This window comes from Bufo bufo, chromosome 3 (genome assembly GCF_905171765.1).
Source record: "Bufo bufo chromosome 3, aBufBuf1.1, whole genome shotgun sequence".
Taxonomy (NCBI): domain Eukaryota; kingdom Metazoa; phylum Chordata; class Amphibia; order Anura; family Bufonidae; genus Bufo; species Bufo bufo.
In genome coordinates, this window is record NC_053391.1 from 24434602 (window position 1) to 24450975 (window position 16374).

Genomic DNA, 16374 nt, shown 5'->3' on the forward strand with positions numbered 1-16374 from the left:
TACAGACCCCCGCCCCCATAACAGTGACCTCTACAGACCCCGCCCCCATAACAGTGACCTCTACAGCATCCCCGCCCCCATAAGTGACCTCCACAGCACCCCGCCCCCATAACAGTGACCTCCACAGCACCCCGCCCCCATAACAGTGACCTCTACAGACCCCCGCCCCCATAACAGTGACCTCCACAGCACCCTGCCCCCATAACAGTGACCTCCACAGCACCCCGCCCCCATAACAGTGACCTCTACAGAACCCCGCCCCCATAACAGTGCCCTCCACAGCACCCCGCCCCCATAACAGTGACCTCCACAGCACCCCGCCCCCATAACAGTGACCTCCACAGCACCCCGCCCCCATAACAGTGACCTCCACAGCACCCTGCCCCCATAACAGTGACCTCCACAGCACCCCGCCCCCATAACAGTGACCTCCACAGCACCCCGCCCCCATAACAGTGACCTCTACAGACCCCCGCCCCATAACAGTGACCTCCACAGCACCCGCCCCCATAACAGTAACCTCCACAGCACCCGCCCCCATAACAGTGATCTCCACAGCAACCGCCCCATAACAGTGACCTCCACAGCACCCGCCCCCATAACAGTGACCTCCACAGCACCCGCCCCCATAACAGTGACCTCCACAGCACCCGCCCCCATAACAGTGACCTCCACAGCACCCGCCCCCATAACAGTGACCTCCACAGCACCCGCCCCCATAACAGTGACCTCCACAGCACCCCGCCCCATAAGTGACCTCCACAGCACCCCTCCCCCATAACAGTGACCTCCACAGCACCCCGCCCCCATAACAGTGACCTCCACAGCACCCCTCCCCCATAACAGTGACCTCCACAGCACCCCGCCCCCATAACAGTGACCTCCACAGCACCCCACCCCCATAACAGTGACCTCCACAGCACCCCGCCCCCATAACAGTGACCTCCACAGCACCCCGCCCCCATAACAGTGACCTCCACAGCACCCGCCCCCATAACAGTGACCTCTACAGACCCCCGCCCCCATAACAGTGACCTCTACAGACCCCGCCCCCATAACAGTGACCTCTACAGCACCCCCACCCCCATAACAGTGACCTCTACAGACCCCGCCCCCATAACAGTGACCTCTACAGACCCCGCCCCCATAACAGTGACCTCTACAGCACCCCGCCCCCATAACAGTGACCTCTACAGCACCCCCGCCCCCATAACAGTGACCTCCACAGCACCCCGCCCCCATAACAGTGACCTCTACAGACCCACGCCCCCATAACAGTGACCTCCACAGCACCCCGCCCCCATAACAGTGACCTCTACAGACCCCCGCCCCCATAACAGTGACCTCCACAGCACCCTGCCCCCATAACAGTGACCTCCACAGCACCCCGCCCCCATAACAGTGACCTCTACAGCACCCCGGCCCCATAACAGTGCCCTCCACAGCACCCCGCCCCATAACAGTGACCTCCACAGCACCCCGCCCCCATAACAGTGACCTCCACAGCACCCCGCCCCCATAACAGTGACCTCCACAGCACCCCGCCCCCATAACAGTGACCTCCACAGCACCCCGCCCCCATAACAGTGACCTCCACAGCACCCTGCCCCCATAACAGTGACCTCCACAGCACCCCGCCCCCATAACAGTGACCTCTACAGACCCCCGCCCCATAACAGTGACCTCCACAGCACCCGCCCCCATAACAGTGACCTCCACAGCACCCGCCCCCATAACAGTGACCTCCACAGCACCCGCCCCCATAACAGTGACCTCCACAGCACCCGCCCCATAACAGTGACCTCCACAGCACCCGCCCCCATAACAGTGACCTCCACAGCACCCCCCCCCATAACAGTGACCTCCACAGCACCCCGCCCCCATAACAGTGACCTCCACAGACCCCCGCCCCCATAACAGTGACCTCCACAGCATCCGCCCCCTTAACAGTGACCTCCACAGCACCCGCCCCCATAACAGTGACCTCCACAGCACCCGCCCCCATAACAGTGACCTCCACAGCACCCGCCCCATAACAGTGACCTCCACAGCACCCGCCCCCATAACAGTGACCTTCACAGCACCCCGCCCCCATAACAGTGACCTCCACAGCACCACGCCCCCATAACAGTGACCTCCACAGACCCCCGCCCCCATAACAGTGACCTCCACAGCACCCGCCCCCATAACAGTGACCTCCACAGCACCCGCCCCCATAACAGTGACCTCCACAGCAACCCGCCCCCATAACAGTGCCCTCCACAGCACCCCGCCACATAACAGTGACCTCCACAGCACCCCGCCCCCATAACAGTGACCTCCACAGCACCCCGCCCCCATAACAGTGACCTCCACAGCACCCCGCCCCCATAACAGTGACCTCCACAGCACCCTGCCCCCATAACAGTGACCTCCACAGCACCCCGCCCCCATAACAGTGACCTCTACAGACCCCCGCCCCATAACAGTAACCTCCACAGCACCCGCCCCCATAACAGTGACCTCCACAGCACCCGCCCCCATAACAGTGACCTCCACAGCACCCGCCCCCATAACAGTGACCTCCACAGCACCCGCCCCCATAACAGTGACACAAGTGACCCCATTTTGGAAAGAAGACACCCCAAGGTATTCCGTGAGGGGCATGGCGAGTTCATGGAATTTTTTATTTTTTGTCACAAGTTAGCGGAAAACTATGATTTTTTTTTTTCTTACAAAGTCTCATATTCCACTAACTTGTGACAAAAAATAAAAACTTCCATGAACTCACTATGCCCATCAGCGAATACCTTGGGGTGTCTTCTTTCCAAAATGGGGTCACTTGTGGGGTAGTTATACTGCCCTGGGATTCTAGGGGCCCTAATGTGTGGTAAGTAGTTTGAAATCAAAATCTGTAAAAAAATGGCCGGTGAAATCCGAAAGGTGCTCTTTGGAATGTGGGCCCCTTTGCCCACCTAGGCTGCAAACTACTTCAGCCCCCCTAGCTTAAACCCCCTTAATGACTAGGCCACTTTTTACAATTCTGCACTACACTACTTTCACCGTTTATTGCTCGGTCATGCAACTTACGACCCAAATGAATTTTACCTCCTTTTCTTCTCACTAATGGAGCTTTCATTTGGTGGTATTTCATTGCTGCTGACATTTTTACTTTTTTTGTTATTAATCGAAATTTAACGATTTTTTTTGCAACAAAATGACATTTTTCACTTTCAGTTGTAAAATTTTGCAAAAAAAAACGACATCCATATATAAATTTTTCTCTAAATTTATTGTTCTACATGTCTTTGATAAAAAAAAAAATGTTTGGGTAAAAAAATAAAATGGTTTGGGTAAAAGTTATAGCGTTTACAAACTATTGTACAAAAATGTGAATTTCCGCTTTTTGAAGCAACTCTGACTTTCTGAGCACCTGTCATGTTTCCTGAGGTTCTACAATGGCCAGACAGTACAAACACCCCACAAATGACCCCATTTCGTAAAGTAGACACCCTAAGGTATTCGCTGATGGGCATAGTGAGTTCATAGAACTTTTTATTTTTTGTCACAAGTTAGCGGAAAATGATGATTTAATTTTTTTTTTTTTTCTTACAAAGTCTCAAATTCCACTAACTTGTCACAAAAAATAAAAACTTCTATGAACTCACTATGCCCATCACGAAATACCTTGGGGTGTCTTCTTTCCAAAATGGGGTCACTTGTGGGGTAGTTAGGGCCCCTGGCATTTAGGGGCCGAATGCGTGAGAAGTAGTTTGAAATCAAAATCTGTAAAAAATGCCCTGTGAAATCCGAAAGGTGCTCTTTGGAATGTGGGCCCCTTTGCCCACCTAGGCTGCAAAAAAGTGTCACACATCTGGTATCTCCGTACTCAGGAGAAGTTGGGCAATGTGTTTTGGGGTGTCTTTTTACATATACCCATGCTGGGTGAGATAAATATCTCGGCTAAAGACAACTTTTCCCATTTTTTTTATACAAAGTTGGCATTTGACCAAGATATTTATCTCACCCAGCATGGGTATATGTAAAATGACACCCCAAAACACATTGCCCAACGTCTCCTGAGTACGGCGATACCAGATGTGTGACACTTTTTTGCAGCCTAGATGCGCAAAGGGGCCCACATTCCTTTTAGGAGGGCATTTTTAGACATTTGGATCCCAGACTTCTTCTCACGCTTTAGGGCCCCTAAAATGCCAGGGCAGTATAAATACCCCACATGTGACCCCATTTTGGAAAGAAGACACCCCAAGGTATTCAATGAGGGGCATGGCGAGTTCATAGAATTTTTTTTTTTTTGGCACAAGTTAGCGGAAATTGATTTTTTTTTGTTTTTTCTCACAAAGTCTCCCTTTCCGCTAACTTGGGACAAAAATTTCAATCTTTCATGGACTCAATATGCCCCTCACGGAATACCTGGGGGTGTCTTCTTTCCGAAATGGGGTCACATGTGGGGTATTTATACTGCCCTGGCATTCTAGGGGCCCTAAAGCGTGAGAAGAAGTCTGGAATATAAATGTCTAAAAAATTTTACGCATTTGGATTCCGTGAGGGGTATGGTGAGTTCATGTGAGATTTTATTTTTTGACACAAGTTAGTGGAATATGAGACTTTGTAAGAAAAAAAAAAAATAATTCCGCTAACTTGGGCCAAAAAAATGTCTGAATGGAGCCTTACAGGGGGGGGATCAATGACAGGGGGGTGATCAATGACAGGGGGGTGATCAGGGAGTCTATATGGGGTGAATAAGGGGTTAATAAGTGACGGGGGGGGGGGGGTGTAGTGTAGTGTGTGTTTGGTGCTACTTATTACTGAGCTGCCTGTGTCCTCCGGTGGTCGATCCAAGCAAAAGGGACCAGCAGCGATCAAAACAGCGTCTAATATACCTGTTAGGGGTTAAAAAAAAATCACATCTCCAGCCTGCCAGCGAACGATCGCCGCTGGCAGGCTGGAGATCCACTCGCTTACCTTCCGATCCTGTGTGCGCGCGTTCACAGGAAATCTTGCGTCTCGCGAGATGACGCATATATGCGTGACTCTGCGCAGGGCTGCCGCCTCCGGAACGCGATCCTGTGTTAGGCGGTCCGGAGGCGGTTAAGAGGGGGGGGGCATACATTTTTTTTGCTATGGTGGCCAGTCATTTCTAGCTACGCCCCTGCTCATCACTACAGCCCTTAACCCCCCCCCCCCCCCTGTTAATAAAAAATAAAAATAAAATAACACTCCCCTCCTCCATTTGCTGGCGGTGCTGACTGGAGGACAGGACCTGTGAGACGTCATCACGCTGGAGGCAAGTCCTGTCCTGAGCTTCCTGTCAGCAGCGAGTGTTCACCACAGCGCCAGCAAATGGAGGAGGGGAGGGCTTTTATTTTGCAAAAGCAGAGAAGCGGGCATTAATATTTTTGGGAGCCACAGTATGATAGCAACTTAACACCCTGTGATAAGCCACGCCCACAACCCATTTGGGCCGTTATTATTTGCTGGGAGAGGCGGTGACACTGGGTGCAGGTGATCTGTGTCTGTCAGTAATAGAGCCGCGATCTGCTCCTGACGTCTGGTCTCAGTGCACATTAGTGGAGCCCAATGTCCGGGGACCGACCCTTCTCTACTCATCCGGACAGCGACTGACCTCCTCCCGTCAGCCCATACATTCTAGTGAACCTCCTCCCGTTAGCCCATACATTCTAGTGAACCTCCTCCCGTTAGCCCATACATTCTAGTGAACCACCTCCCGTTAGCCCATACATTCTAGTGAACCTCCTCCCGTTAGCCCATACATTCTAGTGAACCACCTCCCGTTAGCCCATACATTCTAGTGAACCTCCTCCCGTTAGCCCATACATTCTAGTGAACCTCCTCCCGTTAGCCCATACATTCTAGTGAACCACCTCCCGTTAGCCCATACATTCTAGTGAACCACCTCCCGTTAGCCCATACATTCTAGTAAACCACCTCCCGTTAGCCCATACATTCTAGTGAACCTCCTCCCGTTAGCCCATACATTCTAGTGAACCACCTCCCGTTAGCCCATACATTCTAGTAAACCTCCTCCCGTTAGCCCATACATTCTAGTGAACCTCCTCCCGTTAGCCCATACATTCTAGTGAACCACCTCCCGTTAGCCCATACATTCTAGTGAACCACCTCCCGTTAGCCCATACATTCTAGTAAACCACCTCCCGTTAGCCCATACATTCTAGTACACCACCTCCCGTTAGCCCATACATTCTAGTGAACCACCTCCCGTTAGCCCATACATTCTAGTGAACCACCTCCCGTTAGCCCATACATTCTAGTGAACCACCTCCCGTTAGCCCATACATTCTAGTGAACCACCTCCCGTTAGCCCATACATTCTAGTAAACACCTCCCGTTAGCCCATACATTCTAGTGAACCTCCTCCCGTTAGCCCATACATTCTAGTGAACCACCTCCCGTTAGCCCATACATTCTAGTAAACCTCCTCCCGTTAGCCCATACATTCTAGTGAACCACCTCCCATTAGCCCATACATTCTAGTGAACCTCCTCCCGTTAGCCCATACATTCTAGTAAACCACCTCCCGTCAGCCCATACATTCTAGTGAACCACCTCCCGTTTGCCCATACATTCTAGTAAACCACCTCCCGTTAGCCCATACATTCTAGTAAACACCTCCCGTTAGCCCATACATTCTAGTAACCACCTCCCGTTAGCCCATACATTCTAGTACACCACCTCCCGTTAGCCCATACATTCTAGTAAACCTCCTCCCATTAACCCATACATTCTAGTGAACCTCCTCCCGTTAGCCCATACATTCTAGTGAACCACCTCCCGTTAGCCCATACATTCTAGTGAACCACCTCCCGTTAGCCCATACATTCTAGTGAACCACCTCCCGTTAGCCCATACATTCTAGTACACCACCTCCTCCCGTTAGCCCATACATTCTAGTAAACCACCTCCCGTTAGCCCATACATTCTAGTAAACACCCCCGTTCTCCCATACATTCTAGTAATCACCTCCCGTTAGCCCATACATTCTAGTACACCACCTCCAGTTAGCCCATACATTCTAGTACACCACCTCCCGTTAGCCCATACATTCTAGTAAACCTCCTCCCATTAACCCATACATTCTAGTAAACCTCCTCCCGTTAGCCCATACATTCTAGTGAACCACCTCCCGTTAGCCCATACATTCTAGTGAACCACCTCCCGTTAGCCCATACATTCTAGTACACCACCTCCTCCCGTTAGCCCATACATTCTAGTGAACCACCTCCTGTTTGCCCATACATTCTAGTGAACCTCCTCCCGTCTGCCCATACATTTTGTTAGTGGTCAGTGTGACTTCAGGACATGCGCAGTAGTGCAGCAGGCACGCGCTGTCCGGTGTTCTGAGAAAAAACCTTACCCTGAAAGAAAACCTTACCCCACGTGACTTCCGGGGTGTGTGCGCCTCCGCGCTTGCGCAGTACAACGGGCGAATAGGAACTTAGTGAACTCATGATACACCGGCAGATACCACCCGGTGACGCACGGACCCGACCCCCCCTCAGACTCCTTCCTGTTGGGACCTTCCTGTAAGTACTGAGGTGATACAGAAGGGTCTCTCATCTGACAGAGGCTCAGATTCGCTCGCAGTCTGTGTGACCGTTATGTGGCCCCTCATGTGCTGAGGGGGAGGGGGACACACGCTGGGTCACGTGTGTGATGTAGTCAGTGGTATATATATATACACAGACCTGTTCACAGCGGCCCCCCATAGACTCCGGACCCCCATAGACATATGAAGGGGGATCAGTCATTGCCTTATTACTATCCCCTCAGAGTCTGACGTCTGTGTCTCGTCTGTGTATTATTACTGGGGGCGAGCGAATGGTCGCGGAATCCATAACGGAATTCTCCGATAACCGAACCTTGTGCGCCAAACCGGATCACACAAGTCGCCTCCTCCCTCATTATATATGTATTATAGACCAGCAGAAGACCCGGCTTCACTCCGGTATATCCCCCATAACAGTGACCTCCACAGCACCCCGCCCCCATAACAGTGACCTCCACAGCACCCCACCCCCATAACAGTGACCTCCACAGCACCCCGCCCCCATAACAGTGACCTCTACAGCACCCCGCCCCCATAACAGTGACCTCTACAGCACCCCGCCCCCATAACAGTGACCTCCACAGCACCCCACCCCCATAACAGTGACCTCCACAGCACCCCGCCCCCATAACAGTGACCTCCACAGCACCCCGCCCCCATAACAGTGACCTCCACAGCACCCCGCCCCCATAACAGTGACCTCCACAGCACCCGCCCCCATAACAGTGACCTCTACAGACCCCCGCCCCCATAACAGTGACCTCTACAGCACCCCGCCCCCATAACAGTGACCTCCACAGCACCCCACCCCCATAACAGTGACCTCCACAGCACCCCGCCCCCATAACAGTGACCTCTACAGACCCCGCCCCCATAACAGTGACCTCCACAGCACCCCGCCCCCATAACAGTGACCTCCACAGCACCCCGCCCCCATAACAGTGACCTCCACAGCACCCGCCCCCATAACAGTGACCTCTACAGACCCCCGCCCCCATAACAGTGACCTCTACAGACCCCGCCCCCATAACAGTGACCTCTACAGCACCCCCGCCCCCATAACAGTGACCTCTACAGACCCCCGCCCCCATAACAGTGACCTCTACAGACCCCGCCCCCATAACAGTGACCTCTACAGCATCCCCGCCCCCATAAGTGACCTCCACAGCACCCCGCCCCCATAACAGTGACCTCCACAGCACCCCGCCCCCATAACAGTGACCTCTACAGACCCCCGCCCCCATAACAGTGACCTCCACAGCACCCTGCCCCCATAACAGTGACCTCCACAGCACCCCGCCCCCATAACAGTGACCTCTACAGAACCCCGCCCCCATAACAGTGCCCTCCACAGCACCCCGCCCCCATAACAGTGACCTCCACAGCACCCCGCCCCCATAACAGTGACCTCCACAGCACCCCGCCCCCATAACAGTGACCTCCACAGCACCCTGCCCCCATAACAGTGACCTCCACAGCACCCCGCCCCCATAACAGTGACCTCCACAGCACCCCGCCCCCATAACAGTGACCTCTACAGACCCCCGCCCCATAACAGTGACCTCCACAGCACCCGCCCCCATAACAGTAACCTCCACAGCACCCGCCCCCATAACAGTGACCTCCACAGCAACCGCCCCATAACAGTGACCTCCACAGCACCCGCCCCCATAACAGTGACCTCCACAGCACCCGCCCCCATAACAGTGACCTCCACAGCACCCGCCCCCATAACAGTGACCTCCACAGCACCCGCCCCCATAACAGTGACCTCCACAGCACCCGCCCCCATAACAGTGACCTCCACAGCACCCCGCCCCATAAGTGACCTCCACAGCACCCCTCCCCCATAACAGTGACCTCCACAGCACCCCGCCCCCATAACAGTGACCTCCACAGCACCCCTCCCCCATAACAGTGACCTCCACAGCACCCCGCCCCCATAACAGTGACCTCCACAGCACCCCACCCCCATAACAGTGACCTCCACAGCACCCCGCCCCCATAACAGTGACCTCCACAGCACCCCGCCCCCATAACAGTGACCTCCACAGCACCCGCCCCCATAACAGTGACCTCTACAGACCCCCGCCCCCATAACAGTGACCTCTACAGACCCCGCCCCCATAACAGTGACCTCTACAGCACCCCCACCCCCATAACAGTGACCTCTACAGACCCCGCCCCCATAACAGTGACCTCTACAGACCCCGCCCCCATAACAGTGACCTCTACAGCACCCCGCCCCCATAACAGTGACCTCTACAGCACCCCCGCCCCCATAACAGTGACCTCCACAGCACCCCGCCCCCATAACAGTGACCTCTACAGACCCACGCCCCCATAACAGTGACCTCCACAGCACCCCGCCCCCATAACAGTGACCTCTACAGACCCCCGCCCCCATAACAGTGACCTCCACAGCACCCCGCCCCCATAACAGTGACCTCCACAGCACCCCGCCCCCATAACAGTGACCTCTACAGCACCCCGGCCCCATAACAGTGCCCTCCACAGCACCCCGCCCCATAACAGTGACCTCCACAGCACCCCGCCCCCATAACAGTGACCTCCACAGCACCCCGCCCCCATAACAGTGACCTCCACAGCACCCCGCCCCCATAACAGTGACCTCCACAGCACCCCGCCCCCATAACAGTGACCTCCACAGCACCCTGCCCCCATAACAGTGACCTCCACAGCACCCCGCCCCCATAACAGTGACCTCTACAGACCCCCGCCCCATAACAGTGACCTCCACAGCACCCGCCCCCATAACAGTGACCTCCACAGCACCCGCCCCCATAACAGTGACCTCCACAGCACCCGCCCCCATAACAGTGACCTCCACAGCACCCGCCCCATAACAGTGACCTCCACAGCACCCGCCCCCATAACAGTGACCTCCACAGCACCCCGCCCCATAACAGTGACCTCCACAGCACCCCGCCCCCATAACAGTGACCTCCACAGACCCCCGCCCCCATAACAGTGACCTCCACAGCATCCGCCCCCTTAACAGTGACCTCCACAGCACCCGCCCCCATAACAGTGACCTCCACAGCACCCGCCCCCATAACAGTGACCTCCACAGCACCCGCCCCATAACAGTGACCTCCACAGCACCCGCCCCCATAACAGTGACCTCCACAGCAACCCGCCCCCATAACAGTGCCCTCCACAGCAACCCGCCCCCATAACAGTGCCCTCCACAGCACCCCGCCACATAACAGTGACCTCCACAGCACCCCGCCCCCATAACAGTGACCTCCACAGCACCCCGCCCCCATAACAGTGACCTCCACAGCACCCCGCCCCCATAACAGTGACCTCCACAGCACCCTGCCCCCATAACAGTGACCTCCACAGCACCCCGCCCCCATAACAGTGACCTCTACAGACCCCCGCCCCATAACAGTGACCTCCACAGCACCCCGCCCCCATAACAGTGACCTCCACAGCACCCTGCCCCCATAACAGTGACCTCCACAGCACCCCGCCCCCATAACAGTGACCTCTACAGACCCCCGCCCCATAACAGTAACCTCCACAGCACCCGCCCCCATAACAGTGACCTCCACAGCACCCGCCCCCATAACAGTGACCTCCACAGCACCCGCCCCCATAACAGTGACCTCCACAGCACCCGCCCCCATAACAGTGACCTCCACAGCACCCGCCCCATAACAGTGACCTCCACAGCACCCGTCCCCATAACAGTGACCTCCACAGCACCCCGCCCCCATAACAGTGACCTCCACAGCACCCCGCCCCCATAACAGTGACCTCCACAGCACCCCGCCCCCATAACAGTGACCTCTACAGAACCCCGCCCCCATAACAGTGCCCTCCACAGCACCCCGCCCCCATAACAGTGACCTCCACAGCACCCCGCCCCCATAACAGTGACCTCCACAGCACCCCGCCCCCATAACAGTGACCTCCACAGCACCCTGCCCCCATAACAGTGACCTCCACAGCACCCCGCCCCCATAACAGTGACCTCCACAGCACCCCGCCCCCATAACAGTGACCTCTACAGACCCCCGCCCCATAACAGTAACCTCCACAGCACCCGCCCCCATAACAGTGACCTCCACAGCACCCGCCCCCATAACAGTAACCTCCACAGCACCCGCCCCCATAACAGTGACCTCCACAGCACCCGCCCCATAACAGTGACCTCCACAGCACCCGCCCCCATAACAGTGACCTCCACAGCACCCGCCCCCATAACAGTGACCTCCACAGCACCCGCCCCCATAACAGTGACCTCCACAGCACCCGCCCCCATAACAGTGACCTCCACAGCACCCGCCCCCATAACAGTGACCTCCACAGCACCCCGCCCCATAAGTGACCTCCACAGCACCCCGCCCCCATAACAGTGACCTCCACAGCACCCCGCCCCCATAACAGTGACCTCCACAGCACCCCTCCCCCATAACAGTGACCTCCACAGCACCCCGCCCCCATAACAGTGACCTCCACAGCACCCCGCCCCCATAACAGTGACCTCCACAGCACCCCGCCCCCATAACAGTGACCTCCACAGCACCCCGCCCCCATAACAGTGACCTCCACAGCACCCGCCCCCATAACAGTGACCTCTACAGACCCCCGCCCCCATAACAGTGACCTCTACAGACCCCGCCCCCATAACAGTGACCTCTACAGCACCCCCACCCCCATAACAGTGACCTCTACAGACCCCGCCCCCATAACAGTGACCTCTACAGACCCCGCCCCCATAACAGTGACCTCTACAGCACCCCGCCCCCATAACAGTGACCTCCACAGCACCCCCGCCCCCATAACAGTGACCTCCACAGCACCCCGCCCCCATAACAGTGACCTCTACAGACCCACGCCCCCATAACAGTGACCTCCACAGCACCCCGCCCCCATAACAGTGACCTCTACAGACCCCCGCCCCCATAACAGTGACCTCCACAGCACCCTGCCCCCATAACAGTGACCTCCACAGCACCCCGCCCCCATAACAGTGACCTCTACAGCACCCCGGCCCCATAACAGTGCCCTCCACAGCACCCCGCCCCATAACAGTGACCTCCACAGCACCCCGCCCCCATAACAGTGACCTCCACAGCACCCCGCCCCCATAACAGTGACCTCCACAGCACCCCGCCCCCATAACAGTGACCTCCACAGCACCCCGCCCCCATAACAGTGACCTCCACAGCACCCTGCCCCCATAACAGTGACCTCCACAGCACCCCGCCCCCATAACAGTGACCTCTACAGACCCCCGCCCCATAACAGTGACCTCCACAGCCCCCCCCCCCATAACAGTGACCTCCACAGCCCCCGCCCCCATAACAGTGACCTCCACAGCACCCGCCCCCATAACAGTGACCTCCACAGCACCCGCCCCATAACAGTGACCTCCACAGCACCCGCCCCCATAACAGTGACCTCCACAGCACCCCGCCCCCATAACAGTGACCTCCACAGCACCCCGCCCCATAACAGTGACCTCCACAGCACCCCGCCCCCATAACAGTGACCTCCACAGACCCCCGCCCCCATAACAGTGACCTCCACAGCATCCGCCCCCTTAACAGTGACCTCCACAGCACCCGCCCCCATAACAGTGACCTCCACAGCACCCGCCCCCATAACAGTGACCTCCACAGCACCCGCCCCATAACAGTGACCTCCACAGCACCCGCCCCCATAACAGTGACCTTCACAGCACCCCGCCCCCATAACAGTGACCTCCACAGCACCACGCCCCCATAACAGTGACCTCCACAGACTTCCGCCCCCATAACAGTGACCTCCACAGCACCCGCCCCCATAACAGTGACCTCCACAGCACCCGCCCCCATAACAGTGACCTCCACAGCACCCCGCCCCCATAACAGTGCCCTCCACAGCACCCCGCCCCATAACAGTGACCTCCACAGCACCCCGCCCCCATAACAGTGACCTCCACAGCACCCCGCCCCCATAACAGTGACCTCCACAGCACCCCGCCCCCATAACAGTGACCTCCACAGCACCCTGCCCCCATAACAGTGACCTCCACAGCACCCCGCCCCCATAACAGTGACCTCTACAGACCCCCGCCCCATAACAGTGACCTCCACAGCACCCGCCCCCATAACAGTGACCTCCACAGCACCCGCCCCCATAACAGTGACCTCCACAGCACCCGCCCCCATAACAGTGACCTCCACAGCACCCGCCCCCATAACAGTGACCTCCACAGCACCCGCCCCATAACAGTGACCTCCACAGCACCCGTCCCCATAACAGTGACCTCCACAGCACCCCGCCCCCATAACAGTGACCTCCACAGCACCCCGCCCCCATAACAGTGACCTCCACAGACCCCCGCCCCCATAACAGTGACCTCCACAGCACCCGCCCCCATAACAGTGACCTCCACAGCACCCGCCCCCATAACAGTGACCTCCACAGCACCCGCCCCCATAACAGTGACCTCCACAGCACCCGCCCCATAACAGTGACCTCCACAGCACCCGCCCCCATAACAGTGACCTTCACAGCACCCCGCCCCCATAACAGTGACCTCCACAGCACCCCGCCCCCATAACAGTGACCTCCACAGACCCCCGCCCCCATAACAGTGACCTCTACAGACCCACGCCCCCATAACAGTGACCTCCACAGCACCCCGCCCCCATAACAGTGACCTCTACAGACCCCCGCCCCCATAACAGTGACCTCCACAGCACCCTGCCCCCATAACAGTGACCTCCACAGCACCCCGCCCCCATAACAGTGACCTCTACAGCACCCCGGCCCCATAACAGTGCCCTCCACAGCACCCCGCCCCATAACAGTGACCTCCACAGCACCCCGCCCCCATAACAGTGACCTCCACAGCACCCCGCCCCCATAACAGTGACCTCCACAGCACCCCGCCCCCATAACAGTGACCTCCACAGCACCCCGCCCCCATAACAGTGACCTCCACAGCACCCTGCCCCCATAACAGTGACCTCCACAGCACCCCGCCCCCATAACAGTGACCTCTACAGACCCCCGCCCCATAACAGTGACCTCCACAGCACCCGCCCCCATAACAGTGACCTCCACAGCACCCGCCCCCATAACTGTGACCTCCACAGCACCCGCCCCCATAACAGTGACCTCCACAGCACCCGCCCCATAACAGTGACCTCCACAGCACCCGCCCCCATAACAGTGACCTCCACAGCACCCCGCCCCATAACAGTGACCTCCACAGCACCCCGCCCCCATAACAGTGACCTCCACAGACCCCCGCCCCCATAACAGTGACCTCCACAGCATCCGCCCCCTTAACAGTGACCTCCACAGCACCCGCCCCCATAACAGTGACCTCCACAGCACCCGCCCCCATAACAGTGACCTCCACAGCACCCGCCCCATAACAGTGACCTCCACAGCACCCGCCCCCATAACAGTGACCTTCACAGCACCCCGCCCCCATAACAGTGACCTCCACAGACCCCCGCCCCCATAACAGTGACCTCCACAGACCCCCGCCCCCATAACAGTGACCTCCACAGCACCCGCCCCCATAACAGTGACCTCCACAGCACCCGCCCCCATAACAGTGACCTCCACAGCACCCCGCCCCCATAACAGTGACCTCCACAGCACCCCGCCCCCATAACAGTGACCTCCACAGCACCCCGCCCCATAAGTGACCTCACAGCACCCCGCCCCCATAACAGTGCCCTCCACAGCACCCCGCCCCATAACAGTGACCTCCACAGCACCCCGCCCCCATAACAGTGACCTCCACAGCACCCCGCCCCCATAACAGTGACCTCCACAGCACCCCGCCCCCATAACAGTGACCTCCACAGCACCCTGCCCCCATAACAGTGACCTCCACAGCACCCCGCCCCCATAACAGTGACCTCTACAGACCCCCGCCCCATAACAGTGACCTCCACAGCACCCGCCCCCATAACAGTGACCTCCACAGCACCCGCCCCCATAACAGTGACCTCCACAGCACCCGCCCCCATAACAGTGACCTCCACAGCACCCGCCCCATAACAGTGACCTCCACAGCACCCGTCCCCATAACAGTGACCTCCACAGCACTCCGCCCCCATAACAGTGACCTCCACAGCACCCCGCCCCCATAACAGTGACCTCCACAGACCCCCGCCCCCATAACAGTGACCTCCACAGCACCCGCCCCCATAACAGTGACCTCCACAGCACCCGCCCCCATAACAGTGACCTCCACAGCACCCGCCCCCATAACAGTGACCTCCACAGCACCCGCCCCATAACAGTGACCTCCACAGCACCCGCCCCCATAACAGTGACCTTCACAGCACCCCGCCCCCATAACAGTGACCTCCACAGCACCCCGCCCCCATAACAGTGACCTCCACAGCACCCCTCCCCCATAACAGTGACCTCCACAGCACCCTGCCCCCATAACAGTGACCTCCACAGCACCCCGCCCCCATAACAGTGACCTCTACAGCACCCCGGCCCCATAACAGTGCCCTCCACAGCACCCCGCCCCATAACAGTGACCTCCACAGCACCCCGCCCCCATAACAGTGACCTCCACAGCACCCCGCCCCCATAACAGTGACCTCCACAGCACCCCGCCCCCATAACAGTGACCTCCACAGCACCCCGCCCCCATAACAGTGACCTCCACAGCACCCTGCCCCCATAACAGTGACCTCCACAGCACCCCGTCCCCATAACAGTGACCTCTACAGACCCCCGCCCCATAACAGTGACCTCCACAGCACCCGCCCCCATAACAGTGACCT

The 16374-nt window shown here is 57.5% G+C and overlaps 1 protein-coding gene across 1 annotated transcript in view; it reads left to right on the forward strand.

Moving 5' to 3' along the window:
• Nucleotides 1-7502: 7502 nt before the first annotated feature.
• Nucleotides 7503-16374, forward strand: part of LOC120994402 (oocyte zinc finger protein XlCOF6-like) — a 177948-nt gene continuing 169076 nt past the window's right edge. The window contains exon 1 of the mRNA XM_040422936.1: nucleotides 7503-7565. The gene's annotated coding sequence lies outside the window, so the exon portion shown is untranslated. The remainder of the gene's footprint in view (nucleotides 7566-16374) is intronic.